Source organism: Chironomus tepperi, unplaced genomic scaffold, assembly GCF_022539635.2.
Source record: "Chironomus tepperi strain 1889 unplaced genomic scaffold, CSIRO-AGI_Ctep_v1 contig_24, whole genome shotgun sequence".
In the NCBI taxonomy this organism is placed as follows: Eukaryota; Metazoa; Arthropoda; class Insecta; order Diptera; family Chironomidae; genus Chironomus; species Chironomus tepperi.
In genome coordinates, this window is record NW_027226146.1 from 1 (window position 1) to 17715 (window position 17715).

The 17715-nt window shown below is 32.8% G+C and overlaps 1 long non-coding RNA gene across 2 annotated transcripts; it reads right to left on the reverse strand.

The window, feature by feature from the left end:
* Positions 1-5043: 5043 nt before the first annotated feature.
* LOC139093561 (uncharacterized) lies at positions 5044-14817 on the reverse strand. 2 transcript variants are annotated; one of them, XR_011544708.1, is made up of 4 exons: positions 14772-14817; positions 10248-10327; positions 9772-10170; positions 5044-5204 (listed from the first exon to the last, which is right to left on the reverse strand). It is a non-coding gene; the product is annotated as an uncharacterized lncRNA (long non-coding RNA). The 2 variants fall into 2 exon arrangements; XR_011544707.1 differs by lacking the exon at positions 14772-14817 and adding an exon at positions 10414-10666.
* Between the last annotated feature and the right edge of the window lie 2898 nt (positions 14818-17715).

The following is a 17715-nucleotide window of genomic DNA, read 5'->3' on the forward strand; positions in this document are numbered from 1 at the left end:
TAGACCTAAAAACCAAGATCCAGTAAGATCCAGGTCACTTCCAGATCTTAAAACAAGATCCATAAAAACTTCCACAAATTTAAGAACTTCATCATTTAACGGATTTTCATAATTCAAACCTCATAACGGTCAAAAAAATTCAAACATTTTACAGTAAACACTGTAAAAACATCGACAAACATTGAAAAACACTGTAAAACAATGAAAAAACGTGTTGTTTTTGTTGTTGTTGTATATGAAAATGAAAAACTGTTAATTATAGTATTTATGCGTTGATTTGAAACTTCTAAATGACCGATAACCCAATAACTTGATAGAACGAAGCTATTAAAACAAACCAGAGCTCTCTACGATGTCTAGTTTTCGAGATCTCGCGTTCCAGCCGAACAAACGAACAAACGAACAAAGTGTCTTATTAAGCTACCTTTTTGAAAAAAATTTCAAAAATGCGCTAAAAAGTCAATCGATCAAGCACGTTCTGATGTTGTTTTTTCATCTCTGTTACTCCTTTCATGTGCTCTGAATTGCTCCGTGATATTAATGCACAACATGAAGAGTTGGGGAACGAGTTGGAATTTTATGTTTAGTGGTAGTTAAGAGACGCAGCTCTTGGATGGGGCTTATCCATAAATGATGGGAATATAGGGATTTTTGATAATTTTTCTCTCTTTGTCATTAATTTCTTATATAAGTTTGTCGATCACAACAAGCTAAATCATAAATCTAGTGCAAATTTGGTGTGTCATCATACTTTTTGGGACACATCTGCAGATTTTCAAGCAAATCCTGAATAGCACAGGTTGGCTATTCCAAAATCTGGCACTAAGCTTGCCTGTGACTCTGATATGGTGTTGAATTCAAACCGAATCTGGAACCAAGTCAGAGTCATGCTTTAAAGGAGCATATTTTTTTTCTGTTCTCGCCCTAGTTAGACGTCCCTAGGAGGATTTGGAAACCCAAAAGTCTGACTCCGAAGCTGAACAAATGTCAAGTGTATACCTTCACATAGTATCCCCTGTTACCATTAAATGCATCGCTGACGGTTGAGTTCTGTGCTTAGATATGGACTTGAAAGGATATATTAAATGCCTACCTAAACCTTTTCTCAAGAGTGACATCTCCCCAATCAGGATAGATGGTAGATTAACAATCTTCGAACCCAACATGTACAAAGACAACAACAGATCTCAAACAAAACCTACTTAGACGTCATTTATGATTAATCTCAAATTTTTCAATAAAATAACAAGAATATAAAGAATCATCAGATGTCAATCATAATCTGAAGTCGTCCAAACTGAGCATCAAAAAGCTCACACAGTGATTTAATCGTTTCACAAAAAAAATTAAATAAGAAGTGGATGAACGTTTGTTCCTTTACTGTGTATTATGAATAAGAAAAAAAATGAAAATGTATTGCATTGCATCGCGGTCATAAGAAGCCGTATAATGAAAAGAGTAAGCAAAAAAATATGCAATTGTTAAGTCAGGGTTGAAGAATTATTGGCGTTTGCCTCTGTAGACATCGAATGAGATTCTTTCTTCATGTTCTGTACACAGAAATTACCATAACGTTCATAATTTTTTTGTTGTTGCTGTTTTAATGACTTTTACCATTACGAAGAGAAAGATGAAGGGGATGTATGGTGATACGTAAAGATGTAATTTATTTCACAGACTTACATTCCATCCAAACATACAAATTGAATTACTTGTTTGAATAAATTCATATTATCTTTAACATGCAAAATGAAATTCTTGATAATTTTACAAACAAAAATAAATGCACATAAGGAGCGTCCATAAAAAGTGAATTTACTCTACCCATACACGCTGGATGTGTACAAAACAAATTAAAAATGAAATCTTTTTCGATATTTTGTGTGCTGTACTTTGCTGAATTTTTTTTGTTAATGTAATGCATTCAACATAAAAGCGCAATCGATTTAGTGTGCTTCCCAGAATGTTCAGTTCCATCACATGAAGAAAGCAATGCAAAGAAGACACAAGAAGAAAAAAAAATCATAAGAAGCAAGCGAGACTGTAAAATCGAATAATAAATGATAATATGCGGTTATAAATAAATCGTGAAGGCTCTTTTTGATCTCCTCATTCAATCCACATACAATTCTAGTAGCTCCTCCCTCAAGCAATTTCGGCATTGCATATCAGCACTTATAAATCACTGTATCGAATATGCATGTTGATGGATTCATTCTAAAAGCAATAGCAAGTTTTATGCAAAAAAGAAGCGGAAACCTTATTTGTGCAACAAACTTTCATCCATCCTATTTCATGTCTAATGGTGATGATATAATTGGCTGCTTCTTATGCTGATACATGTAGATGTTTTAGATATTAGATACAATGTAGTACAATGACTAGATAGTTAAGCGATAGCTTCCATATGTTGTCTTATTTAACTCAAAAAAAATGTAAGAATCTTAATAGACAACATGATGAATTGCTTGCAATAAATGCTCATTGCATACTGGAATATAGAAGGAAAAATAATCTCATGACCTTGCCTCAAGTAATTACCGCGCACACATTTCTTCTTCTTGATCGTCTTCTTTATATTTCTCCTTATATTCTGTTTCATCTCTTTACTCGCTCTACTGTGTCCATTGTGAGCATTATCAGTTGATAATATCTCTCGTGACTAATGAGAAGAATTTTCATATGGAAAAGTGTAGCTAGTATTATAGCACGTTCGGTGCTTTATAATTTTTAATGTTTGTTGTTTCTCGAAATTATCGGAATTTCTTAGAATTCTAACGTTTGAAAAATATTCAAATTTTAACGGTTTTTTGAAATTCAAAATATGTTTTAAAATAATCAGCCAAACAACTTAAAATTAATAATTTTTGGCAACTTCTTTATGAAAATTGAAGGAATAATCACATCCCATAATCCACAGAACAAAATGAACCCAAAAAAACATCGCAGAATGATATGATTGTCCCGTAAACAATTTTGTCGTCCCTCACCTTCCGTTTTTGATTCACTTATAACTGGTGCAATATCCATCTATGGCGTAAAGTATGTTCCACAAATAGATATAGCAGGTAGCTCATGTGCACTAATTGTGCACTTTTTTTTCCTTCATTAAACTGGTTTTATGTCAGGTCCGTTTGTTATTATTGGCATGAGATGTAAACTATATAGCTTAATGTAATGTTCTGTGTACACTTTTTTATGCATTTTTAATATTATTAATGTTATGCATTTATGATGCATTTTTAAGAACAAGAATTATGAAAAAAAAAATTTCCCATCAGACTGACTGCGGATAAAGACTAAAAGGAAAAACTCATAAAGGTTGCTTGATCAGCATAAGTAAGAAAAAAAAGAGAAAGAGAGGCTTGAGAGTCTGAATATTCATAAATTTCTGACCTTTACGCTCGTTTCAATGGGAATTGAGGCGTGCACCATGCACACAAAAATATATGGTTTTTTTGCATATACATAAGGAATTACTAAGATATCAGTTAATTGGATTTTTGCAGGTGAACATGCAGAAACAACATTCATCTTCTTATGCAGCGCAAATTGAGGCCTCTCTGATGCAAATTTTCGATTTTTTTTTCTGTTTCTTTACTTTACTTCTCTTGATGTGTTTCTTGCCTTTTTTGCATTTTTTTTTCTCTGTTTATGCGCTTTAGAATAAGGAGGGCGGGCGATATGATACAAGAACCTTCGAAGAAGCCGTGTGAAAAATATACAAATTCAACAGAATCAATTTTGTCTAAGACTTTGTTTCACTGCCTTCAAAAAATAATTTTTATATATTTCTTGCATCATCATCATTTGTATATGAGCGTACGAGATATACTTTTATGGTGATGATGATAATTATAAAGACTAAGTTTACAGCCCTTTTTTTTAGTTTTTGCGCTACAGAAATTCTTATTAAATTTGCATCCAGCAATTATGCAAAAAAAATTAATAATTTTTCTTGTTCACATTTTGACAGGAAATCCAAAGCGTAAAAGACTGGCTTTTGATGAATTGCAGACTAATGTAAATTTTTTAAAATTAATTTCATTAAACATTGTTGCCTTAATAAAATATCAATTATAGTTGAACTTGGGAGACCGAGACACAATCAAAAGTCACGCAATATGCAAGAATGTTGTAAGTTATAACGTTTTGTAAAGTCATTTATGTACTAGGGGATTACATATAAAGAATTTGCATGAGTTGGAAACATTGGGAATTTTATGACATTTTTATGGGAATTAAGGGGTTATTTACATGAACGACAAGTTGTGGACAATTTTGTTTTCTTAGTTAGCTTGGAGCAAACACACTTGGTGCTGTTCACTTATTATTACGATTAGAATGGCAAGGTGCACCATTAGAATGGCACCATGAACCATTACAATAGCACAGTGCACCATTGATGTGACACGAAGCACCTTTTGGTCTGACCATTAGTGTGGCACGGTGCACAATCAGTATGACACGGTGCTAAACCACATTGCCATACAAAGTGTGCCATTGTGCCATACCAGTGTTGTACAAATACCCTATCGTACCATACCATCACCAGAGAATAATATCCCAGATCTCCCCCTCCCAACTTAAAACTGCCAGCTTAAAAATTTCTCAAAAAAAAAATTACAAATCACGGTTAGTTACTGTTAAAAAATTAACCAAATAATCAATATCAATAAATATCGTTAAGTATCATTAATACCTCCAAATAAGCCTTCAAATTATCAACACACAAAAAAAATGAGAATTTACAATCATGTGTAATACCGCCCAGTTTCCAACTCAACAATTTCCATCAAATTAATTTAATTTACCTTGCTCATCACATTCGCTACGGTCGGATGGAATGTCACTATTGTTGCCGAAGTATTGCTGATACAATGGATGCTTCATTGGTGATGATGGCTTAAATTTTGACATGGTAAAGTCAAGAGGCTGTTCACTTATATCACTACTTTCACAAATATTGTTCAAATTTTTTATTGCACTTTGTGCGACCATCAGTATTGGCATAATTTTATGACTACGTCAAATTGTTCTATATTTTTTTAGTTGATGCGGAGTTTATTTCAGTTCATACTTATCGAATGATATCAGTTTCTTATTTTAAACAGCACAATAATTCTCGTATTAACGTCAATTAAACTTGAAAATTTCCTTATCGCACTTGTATTTCACTTTACCACGAAAGATGAATGTTTTTCCTTTGAAATATAACAAAAAAATGGAAATTAATCAGACCTGATAACGGGCGCCTTAGCTTATCATAAATAGTCATTGCTCCACCTCACATCTAGTCGAGAGGTGACGAAATTTTGAATGATTTGGCAATATTTTCTTGACAACTAATACTTTTCATGTTGTTCTTATTTTTTTCTTTTTTTGGGTCGTAAATTTTTAGTATTTATTTCTGAAACTTTATATCCGCTGTTTTTCGTCCACTTTATATATCATTGGTATTTATTGATTTCAACTGTGGCTTAATGAGCACATTATGGTGAAATTATGAAAGAAATTTTGTGGGAACATTCAATTATTACGTTGCCGAGTACTGAACTCCTCCTGCTACCTCTCTGAAGGTAAGAATAACATTGACAAGACTCTTGGACATCCACGTGATCAGAGCTTGAAGTTGACTCGAATTTGGAATGCAGTTAAGTCAAATTTTTTATACAAAATGTCAATCAACTTTGAGTTCTACATGAGACTCTAGAATAGAATTGATTTTGGGAGATTCGCCTTTTTAGGCAGGATCATAAACCCGAGCGACACAATCCAGCGAACTACAAAATGGATCAAAATCAGCCATTAAGAATGAATCCTAATTATGCATTTAACCATTGATACGGAAACGTTGTGGAGCCCTAATGAACACGTTGTACTCGTTGAGGAATTAATGATCTCATAATGCTTTATGTTCTAAAATCTAACTACATGTCTGGATTACCGGCTATATCCACAATTTTTTGAGGGGAGGGGGTGGGATCGTAATAAAAGGATATTGGGGGTTTCTATTTTGTGACGAAAAATCCTTGATTGAAGATCTTTCCAAGTTAATGGATAACAGCCCGAGCGACACAAGACTCCATTTGGAAGTCTCATAAAGTTCATAGTCTATAAGAAATCCATAAGGATTATTTCCCCTAGTTTTTGTCGCTCGGGCAGCCGATTAATTTGCCAATATTATCTCATGACTCCACCTAATTCTGACAATTTCTAGTCCATAATGTCAATAAGAATATTCAATTGGTGGCCTTTCATAATCATCGTTCAACTTGTCAGCGTGGTAAAAATAAAAATGAAAATGAAAATTTTTCTGGTGCTAAGTTGCGGTACGTTTCACACGAGTTGTTTACATGTAATCGTGGCACTATTGAGATATTGCGCGGTATGATATTATAAATATGATTGAAACACAGAAAAAATTTTATTACCAAAAAAAATACATATTTTTATCATTATCAGTTACCATGAAGACTGACTTGTTGTTCGACTTAATATATTTTTCATGAGAGGACTTTTTAAAATATTTTCAATGTAAATATTTGTTCGATTTTAAAATAACTTCTATTTTTTTTTTTTTCATTTGATTTATCGAATGTGTACTTCTTTATCAATTTACATAAAATTCAATTTAAAGTAAAATGTTTGTCAATCTAGTTAACTTTCGTTCCTCTTATCAGTGTGATTGAAGTTCCCATTTAAAGGTAAAAAAATAGAGAATATTGTAAGTAAACAAGGTAGAAATTTGGTTTTTTGGCACAACAACGTATGTAGATCTGATTTGGAACTACACAGTTGAGAAAACATACAAATTATTTCTTCTTATCGTCCATAAATCACTTGTCAACATGAACAAGTTCTCAATATAATTTTCATTTACTTTTTTATGAAATAATATTGATTTACAAGTACTAGTTGTGAAGACAGGTTGGGAGATTTGGTTGATAAGGTTCAGGGTATAGTGAGGGTTTATGGTAGAATTTCTCAAACTATTTTGGGTGTAAAGTAGTAAATCACACATTCGTGTAGCACAACGTGTTTGCTAGAGCACTTCTATATTGCAGTATTAACGGTTAAGTCTGACTGCACGTGAGCGTTAATAAAAACATCCAAATTCAAATTCAAGACGAAAGGCTGTCCTGATGTTATTGTGAATGTTAATTTCGAGTATGCTCTCTCGATATCGGAATTGGGACCAGCAACTAAATAAGCTTAATTCTTAAATAAGCTTTTTGACTGACATTTGTCTAAGCGGCACAGAGAGTACTCATAAACAAGCGAATTAAGGTGCATATGTTCATGGTCTGTTAGGGGTAGTCGCTGTAATGACGGTAAAACCTCAAAGTGATGTGAATGTATGGCTGATTTCGACCCATTTTGCACACATCAAGCTACTCGGTAAGCGCTTCTTAAATTCACTATGCTCTGGTCAAGAACCTCAACATTATGTCACTGACAGTGACATTGACATTGACTACTATAATCCAAGTATATGGAAAATTTCAAATTAACCAACTCCATCCCCTTTCCCCATTTACAAGCTCATCCTGCCTCTGACTACACCGCTGTCATAAAAACAACAAAATGCTTAAATCAACACGTGGAGGCATGTTAGCCTGTTAACCCAAAAATAGAAATGTCTTCAATGAAATTTTTGCACTATTCGCTCTCACTCGTTCTCGTCAAAAAAAAAAGAAACAACAAGAGCCAAAGTAAGTAGCAGTAGCAAGCAGAAAAAAAACACTGCTCGTAAATCGTTCTGCTCGCTTTTACGCACAGACATCGTAGTGTGTTTTTTTTCTATTTAGTCTTATATGTCTGCCTCCTCTTCCCTGTGAATAGAGAAAGAGAGACGACGAGAAGGGAAAAAAAAAGAAATTCAACCATCTTAATAAAGCTTTTCGTAATTAAAGTTGTAGGGGGATGAATGGAAATGAATGAGAAGAAAATGAGAGGAGATGTTTGTTTGTGGCAGGCATTAGGCGAACTTTAATATTATCGATTTTCTTGTATTATTTCTTATTTTTTTTCGGCTGGATGCTGCATGTTCTTTATATACTTTTATTCTCGCCATTCAATTCTCGTCTAGATTCTCCCATACTCACATGTGGAGAGTGATGATTAGTAGAGCAATGACTATTTAATTAATTCTCAATGAATTTTTTTTTGTGTTCTATTGTGAATTAAATGGTTGGATGTTTGTGAATGAAACTTTTTTTTGTGTAGACAGCGATGCTTAAGCTGTGTTGCTAAAGTCGTTAGTCTATTTATTGATTGGATTTATCATTTAATGATTGTGTTATGTAAACTTATAGAGCAAGTGGATCAGTGTTACTTAAAATGTGAATGACAAGTAAGGCTAAGACATATTGACTGGACAAAAAAGTGTTAGAACTAGTAAGCAACTAGATATTAACGTATTATTGTCCACTCAGGCAGCCATCTGAAATTGCACTAATTTAAAAAATTTTCTACAATTTTTGTTGATCGAAAATGAAATTTAAACCCGTATAGCCTAAATCGGTAAATCGATCCAAAATCAAGCACCAGGGTGGTGTGACTGACAAGTTAGAGCAATGGCTGTCTGGGGATCAATTAACCGCTAGAGTGAATTACCAGTCACGCCACCCTGGTGCCGGATTATTAAAATAATTAACCGATTTGTGATATTCGGAGTGCATTTTTTTACAATTTTAGAATAAATGTCAGAGCCTTGATTATGTCATCGTAAAATCACAAATGTATCGTCAAAAATGTTTACAAATTTGCATTCAATAGCATAGCGTAAATCTATTCAGTAACTGTGATTTTCTTTTTACTTGCTGGAAACAAGCAATTGTGAACTTTCGACTAGCTTCAATAAATTTTTGACGGATTCAGTTACTATGTTCAAATGTTCAATTATGAAATCCCATCAATGTAATTAATATAATATCTCGCAAAATATCCCGAGCAACACAATGACATCAAGCAACATCTAAGCGACTAAATTGTGCTTTTCGGGAATATGGTTAAGGGATCGATTATTACTTTACATAATAACGAACTTTTTTCAAAAGTGCGCAGTGAAAATTCTCGGAAATTCTAGTGTTAAATTATTTACCTCCCATTGATAGTAATAGGTTAAAGGCCCCTAACTAATTAATTTCAGACTTCGAAGTCGACTCAGATTGTGTATGATTTGTAGTGAAATTCGAGTCGACTTCGAACTCTGATTAATTTAGATTATCGTAAATCGTAATAATTGCAGAATTGCTTAAGAGTTAAACTTTAAAACTTTGAAACTAAGAATTTAATTTAATTATTTAACAAAATTTCTTGATTCAAATGTGCAAATAATTTAAACTTACTGGAATTTTCAATTTGTTAAAGTTTGCGAATATTTATAGCGATATTATGCATATTTGGATTTTATGGAAACAATAATCCTCAAAGCCGATTCAAGTTCTGTTTATTACTGTTTATTACATATTTGATGTTTATTGCTTAATATGATCAATAACAATTTCTACATGGATCCAATAATCTATAATTATGAATTCAATGGACTGTAATTTTAAATTAAATTTAAAACCATTGAATTACAAAAATTTTGAAATCTTAATATTCACGCTTATTTTTGACGATACATCAGGACTCAAAATGTCAACATTTCAAATCTTTTTAATATTTTTATAATATCACATTTAAATTTTAAAAAATCATAATTCACAACAAAAAGACAATTTGCGCCAATAAAAAATAATCACACTAAAATAATAAAATTACATTTAAATCAAGCTCCAATTCATCATTGTCCACAAATTATCCTCCTTATTCAGTTATTCACTTTCGCCACAAATAAACAAAATTATTGTCTTTTTTTAAAATTACTAATTAAATTGTTCACAAATTTGTTGTTCACTATTGTCTCAATATTGCATGGTAGACATACATAAATAACATAATGTCAATCAATTAATTTAAATTAATTAATTTAAATAGTCCAACAATCAACATCACACTTAATGGTTATGGATGATTGTAATTAACTTATTTTATTATTATTATTTTTTTTTATTTGTTATAATCTTTCACGCCTCTCGCAACAGTTTGTTCGATGCGTTTTCGACCGAACGGCAAGTTGAACTAAAACGCGCTCTACAAAGTATCGTATTGAAACTCCCGCTATAGGTATGTTTAAAAAAAAAAAAAGTATAAAATAAAAGATAGCGAAGCATTTAAATAACATAAAAGTTACGTACCAATACAACGTTAAACGCGGTCCGCGTTCGGTTTCTGATATTAAACATCTTCTTTTATTTATTTTCGTTAAGGAACAGCGCTGTTGATAAAGAAAAATCACGAATAAATTTACAATTTCATCAATTTTTTTTGCTGCCGTTAAACTTTAATTTTTAATGAATTTACATTTATGACTGTATCGGTATGGATACACAAACAATTTTTGGCCATAAATCGAGCACTGAACAGCAAAATTGTTGGTTTTTGCTTGCTATTCTTTGCGAAGCACTTGAGATGATATTTTTTTATATATTGGACACGACAACAACACAATGGCACATACGAATATGTATATTTACAGCTTCTCGCATGATAAATGATAAGACCGACATATACGACATTCATATGTGATTTTTATATTTTTTATATTCACTCACATCACATGCTTGCCCTTTTTTTTTTCTACTTTCAAGACATTTTTGCCATCAAGCATTTAAAATTATACACTTTTTTTTCATATATTCGTGTGTAGTGGGGAGACACAATAAAAATATCCAATCAAATTTTATAATTTAATGTGCGCGATTTATGTGTGCGCACGTTTTTTTTTGTATTTCGGAACAAGAAAAAAAAATTATTCAAAAAAAAGGCACAACTACATGCGCATGCAATGGGAGCTTTGAGAGTTTTTCCACACACAGTTTTGAGTCTGCTTTTTACTTTTTTTTTTCATTTTTTTAAAAAAAGAAGAGAGTGAAAAAAGTTTTCGTTTGACGATTTATGTAATGTAAAGTGATGTGTTGTATGAATAAATGAAAAAGTTTATATTTTGTTGCTTTATGTGCTGGAGATAGCGTCGTCTAATATTTTTTTTATTCTCACTTAAATGTCATAAATTTTTAATTCTTTTGAAATGTTGCGATTAATTAAAAATTGATATTTTTTTTCAGAGTTGGCAGGACTTTGGAGTCCGGACTTTAAAAGTCCCAAAAGTCCCAAAAGTCCGGACTTTGAAAGTCCGGACTCCACTAAAGTCCGGACTTTGAAAGTCCGGACTCCACGAAAGTCCGGACTATGAAAGTCCGGACTTTTGGGACTTTGGGACTTTGACTTTGGGACTTTGGGAATTTTTTGACATTTTTTTCGGTTACACTGCGTAACCCGACTTGAAAAAATGAATTTTTTGACATTTTTTTCGGTACCACTGCGTAACCCGACTTGAAAAAATGAATTTTTTGACATTTTTTTCGGTTACACTGCGTAACCCGAGTTGAAAAAGTGACATTTTTTTAGATTACACTGTGTAACAATGTCAAAAAATTCATTTTTTCAAGTCGGGTTACGCAGTGGTATTGAAAAAAATGTCAAAAAATTCATTTTTTCAAGTCGGGTTACGCAGTGGTACCGAAAAAAATGTCAAAAAATTCATTTTTTCAAGTCGGGTTACGCACTGGTACCGTAAAAAATGTCAAAAAATTCATTTTTTCAAGTCGGGTTACGCAGTGGTACCGAAAAAAATGTCAAAAAATTCATTTTTTCAAGTCGGGTTACGCACTGGTACCGTAAAAAATGTCAAAAAATTCATTTTTTCAAGTCGGGTTACGCAGTGGTACCGAAAAAAATGTCAAAAAATTCATTTTTCAAGTCGGGTTACGCAGTGGTACCGAAAAAAATGTCAAAAAATTCATTTTTTCAAGTCGGGTTACGCACTGGTACCGAAAAAAATGTCAAAAAATTCATTTTTTCAAGTCGGGTTACGCACTGGTACCGTAAAAAATGTCAAAAAATTCATTTTTTCAAGTCGGGTTACGCAGTGGTACCGAAAAAAATGTCAAAAAATTCATTTTTTCAAGTCGGGTTACGCAGTGGTACCGAAAAAAATGTCAAAAAATTCATTTTTTCAAGTCGGGTTACGCAGTGGTACCGTAAAAAATGTCAAAAAATTCATTTTTTCAAGTCGGGTTACGCCGTGGTACCGAAAAAAATTCATTTTTTCAAGTCGGGTTACGCACTGGTACCGAAAAAAATGTCAAAAAATTCATTTTTTATATTTCAATTCGGGTTACGAACTGGTACCGTAAGAAATGTCAAAAAATTCATTTTTTCAAGTCGGGTTACGCAGTGGTACCGTAAAAAATGTCAAAAAATTCATTTTTTCAAGTCGGGTTACGCAGTGGTACCGAAAAAAATTCATTTTTTCAAGTCGGGTTACGCACTGGTACCGAAAATAAAAATATTAAAATACTTTTTAATAAAAAAAAAAAATTGTATGGGACTTTTCGGACTCCCAAAGTCCCAAAGTCCGGACTTTCAAAGTCCGGACTTTTCTAAAGTCCGGACTCCACTAAAGTCCGGACTTTGAAAGTCCGGACTCCACTTTTTTTTTTCAAAGTCCGGACTTTGAAAGTCCGGACTTTCAAAGTCCGGACTCCACTTTAAAGTCCTGCCAACTCTGTTTTTTTTGGTACTTATCGCTATTTTACGTGAGGTAAGCCAAGAGCAAGGCTCCCGCAGATTATAATCTTCATACAAAATGATTTTCAAGATTATAATCTTCCATACAAAGATTATAATCCGAAATAATCTTCATACAAAGATTATAATCTCAAATAATCTTCATACAAAGATTATAATCTTTAATAATCTTCATAGAAAGATTATAATCTTGAAAATAATCTTCATATTGAAGATTATAATCTTCTAATACAATGAATTTAGTTGTAACTATAAGGAAAATTAACATTTAATGAGAAATTAATTATTTTCTGCGCTTTTCGTTAACTGTGCACTGTGCATCAAGTTTCAAACTAGGTTTTCACTCAATTGTAATGAAAATTGATGTAAATAATTTTATTTTTAGGAATATTTCACCCTAGGTTAAAGAAAATTCAAGCCAAAATTGACATTTTCGAGGGGTTTTCTGCTTTGTTTAAACAAACTTAAGAGAAATCTGGCTTTTCTGTGTGGTTTTACACTCCAATTTGGCTTTACTGAGGAGTTTTCCACTCTAAATAAGGAAACCGACCCATAATTCGTCGAGTTTTTCACCTCAAATTAGAAAACCGAGGCCAAATACGGCTTTTCTGAAAAATTTTTCATTCAAAATGAGAAAACTATGGCCAAATTCGGCTTTACTGATGAGTTTTTAACCTCAAATAAGAAAACTGAGGCCAAATTCGGCTGTACTGAGGAGTTTTCCATCCTAAATTAGAAAACTGAGGCCAAATTCAATTTTATTGATGAGTTTTCCACCCTAAATAAGGAAATCAAGACAAAATTTGGCATTTTTGATGGGTTTTTCTAAAGTTTTCCATTCCAAATAAGAATACTGAAGTAAAATACGATTTTTCCGAATAGGTTTTCATCCTAGATATGAATACTAAGGCAAAATTCTGCTTTTTTCGATAGTTTAATGTAAATTACACTTTCGTAATAGTTAAAAACTTAATATGACAATAAATTTAAAGATTATAATCTTTTTAAGGATTTGTATGGAAAAGATTATAATCTCCATACAAAGATTATTAAAGATTATAATCTTCATACAAAATTTTCAAAGATTATAATCTTCCATACAAAGATTATAATCTTTAATAATCTTCATACAAAGATTATTTAAGATTATAATCTTCATAGAAAGATTATTGAAGATTATAATCTGCGGGAGCCTTGGCCAAGAGACTCTTGGAGATAAAAATATTTAGCTCTAATGAGATTAATTCCTAATAAAATTGTTATAAAAATTACAATTTTGTTGAAATCAATTTTTAATAGAAAAAAATTATCAAGAAATATATTTGATATCAAAAATTGGAATTTTTTTAAATTTTTGATATTATAAATTATATGGCACTGCTTATTTTAGTGATTCTAAATGAGTCCTGAATAAGAATAGAGTCAAAGTTTGTCAGAGAGTCGCGCACTAAAGGTCTTTTTAAAAAATATAAAATCAGATAAATAATCAGGGGACAGCCGTATATTTAGAAACAGGTTGTCAATTGGCAGATTCGGCTGTTTTCGCCAAGTGACGGTGTGCCAAATTATTAATGTGTACCCCGGGACGAATAGTGGGGGTCATGATTTTCTTTAGTAGACCAAAATTCATCATAATCAGTTGATTGCAGGCAGGAATCATTAATACTAAAGCTTTTCATAGCTACCATGTACCAATTAGAACCATCGAAAATCCATGTATCCAAAATTGATCTGTTCCGAAAAATCTGTCCCTAAGTCCTCTAACCGTTCTCCCGGGAGTTCTTTGGTTTTAACCTCATTAACTCCTACCATGATGTAGCCAGAAATTTTTGTAAGAAGAATTGGTTTTGATTTTTTTTTTGTATGGACCGGCAACATTTTGGCGGATTTTTTGGGATTATTTCAAGAGAACTCCTAGCAACCTAAAGATAAGGACAAAAAAGTTCAAGGTCCACCCCAAAAAGCTTCTCTCTGACGGATGGAACGTAATAAGTGAACGACCCCCTTACAAATCGACAGTCAAATATAGTCAAAAAACTGCTCAGTCAGCACTCAAAATTTAATTTTACCTTCATAAAAAAAATATCCAAAGTACTTCACATCATACTAATCTCATTTTACCCACTAGACTAAGACGGTTTTGTGATAATTTAGTCGCTTCAAGTGAAAAACAAAAGATTTTCATTGAATTAATGAAGGCTTTAAAACCATAATTTTGCCTAACTTGCGCAACGAGTGCAAATTTTTTTTTGTTTTATATTTCTTGATAAGGATTTCGTGCTTTTATGAATGGATTGATAACAAATTGACGAAAGGGGGAATTAACATTGTATAGTTACAAAAAGATTAAGAAATTTTAAAATCGGATGTGATGACGGAATTTTTTATGGAATTAAATTTTGTTTTGATAAATATTGATTGTTGATTCAACTTATCGAGACATTGAAATTAGGCTTAATGGTAGATAGTCAAATTAGGACCAAGGAGTGTCTTCTCGGCAGAAAGGATTTAATGGTCCGCAAGTGATTGATAAGCAGATGCTGTTTGTTTGTGAGTTTATTGTGCAGTATGATGCCTGGCAGCACAATACGGAGAATCAATTGAGCACAATGAAGTGAATCAATTTAGCATGAGGTTGATATCAGCTGTCATAGTGCCGCCGTCACGGAGTCACGGTCATCACAAGACTGTTTTGCAAATGCTGTTTGTTTATGATAATTAATGTCAACTATGATGTCATGAGGACATTCCTCCTCCACCTCTGGACGGTACAATATGGAGAATCAATTTAGTACAGGGCATCAGTCATCAGTCATCATGTTGCCGACAGACCAACTTCGCATCCTACCTGATAAGCTTACTTAGCGATGCCCTAGCATACGCATTGTGTTGTTCGGGATTAAATCAAAATTAATAATTCAATGAGTTCTGCACCAAAAAGTAAGGTTCTGTATCAAAAAAGCTAGTTTACTCACCTGTCACATTGATTTCTTAGTCATCATTAACAACTTTAGTCCAAAAAGTCCTTTCATTACTCTTTCGGAAATTCCAAGATTTCAGACTATTTATCAACACTACACATACAATTTCCTACATTTCCTATTCTTTTTCTTTTTCTTGATGTCATTAGCCTCATTGATAAAATATTGAGTACTACTCTTGAACTGATGTAATTAGTAAATGCCAAATTCTGATATTTATTCACATCGAAACACGTCTACGATACGTCTGTTAAATCAATACTCTAGAATCTATGTATATAATGAGTGTGTATATATAGAAAGTAGCTTTAAAAGCTACATAGTACATAGAATTTCGTCATTCATTTACTTATCCACTGCTGTATAACTACTGTTGCTGCCAAAAACTTTTTTTTTTCTTCTTCTACATCTACTCTCGTTCATCTAAGATGAAATGAACTTGAAATATATGTGACTGGCCACCACAACATTCATTCAATTTCATGCTGCAAAAAAAAATAAAAAGCTTTACTGAATCTCCAGTACATGATATTGTAGGTCAAAGGCGAATAATCGATTTTTATTAATACATAGCAAAATGAAATGGATGTGTGTGCTATGTGTGTGCTCGCCTGTGATAAATAAAAATGTCAGTGAACTAAAATAGCTATAGAACGTATATAGAATGGATATCAAAATTGTTTTTTTGGTCTTCTTCTCATTGATTCGTGTAAAAATGAGTGAGAGAATGAGAGATATAGACTATATAGTGAAAATCTTTAGTTTTTTTTTGTGTTTGCCTTCATATGTTATGGCAAGAAAGTGACGCAGTAAATGAAATGATCTGTGAATAGTTGGACATGTTCGTGTTTGAATATGTAAGCATTATTATAGTCATAAAATATATGATTCGATTGCCTTCTTCTTCTTGTCTCTTATCAATTGGCAGGAAATTTCATAATATATATTATAGCCATGATACGATTAGAATGAATGGAGCTAAATGAATTAATTTATGGCATTATCGAATGATTATTGAGTTCTTTTTTTATAAAATCTTTTATAGGAATGAACTTTTTTTTTTGATAGCTAAGTATAGAACGAATTTTAACATTTTCGAGTGTCGAACATCTGTGGCGGTATATTGAGGTTGAAATAAAGCATTCGAGTACTTTTGTGGAGTAATCTGCTTATTAGATAACTTGAAAAACTGACTTTATAACATCAGCGCACCTCTGGCGGCCCCCTCCATTAGATAATTGAGGAATCCGGAGTCAGACTAGGAAGCTGATCAAATGTCAAGTGCATACCTTCTCTTGGTATTTTCTGTTACAACTAAATGCACCTCTGGCGACCGAGATCTGTGCCGGGATATGTAGTTAATACTTACACTACTTCCTTGGCTGGGGCGCACGAGAGCCCATAGCCGCAATTAGAGAACTTCTGTAAACAGCTCTATCTTACGATAACTTCTAACAATTCGGGATATCGAGAACTTTAGCGTGGTTATTAGATATGTAGTTAATAAGATAGATTGAAAGACTATCCAAACCCTGCTTGAAAGGCAGCACCCGTAAACAGGATAATAATATTAAGCTTTAACCTACCATCTCCGAACCCAACATGTACAAAGAAAGCAACAAAAATAAAAACAGGCTGTACTCGCCAAGTCTTTGTAGATGCTTTGTAGATGGCAAAAGGCTCGTGGACGGTCAAAGAACTCATGGAAAGATGTCGATCGAGATAGTATCGCATTTGGAATTCAGAAATTGGAAAGCGATAGCTGGCGATAGAGCTAGTTTTAGGCGGCATGAGGGAGGTCATGGATTACAATTGATCTATACGGCTAGCGAAATAGCCGCGGCGAAGCACACCTTACCCCCTAGGAGCGTTAACTGCTAAGGAAATGACCCAGGAATTCAATGACATAGACGTAAACATTGGAAAAAGGTATGAACATTGAAAAAAAAAAATTAAAATTAAAATTAAGTATTTTATCATAAAGCTTGTAAGCGCATTTTATTGTATTTTTCCTGTTATCGTTCCATCTTCT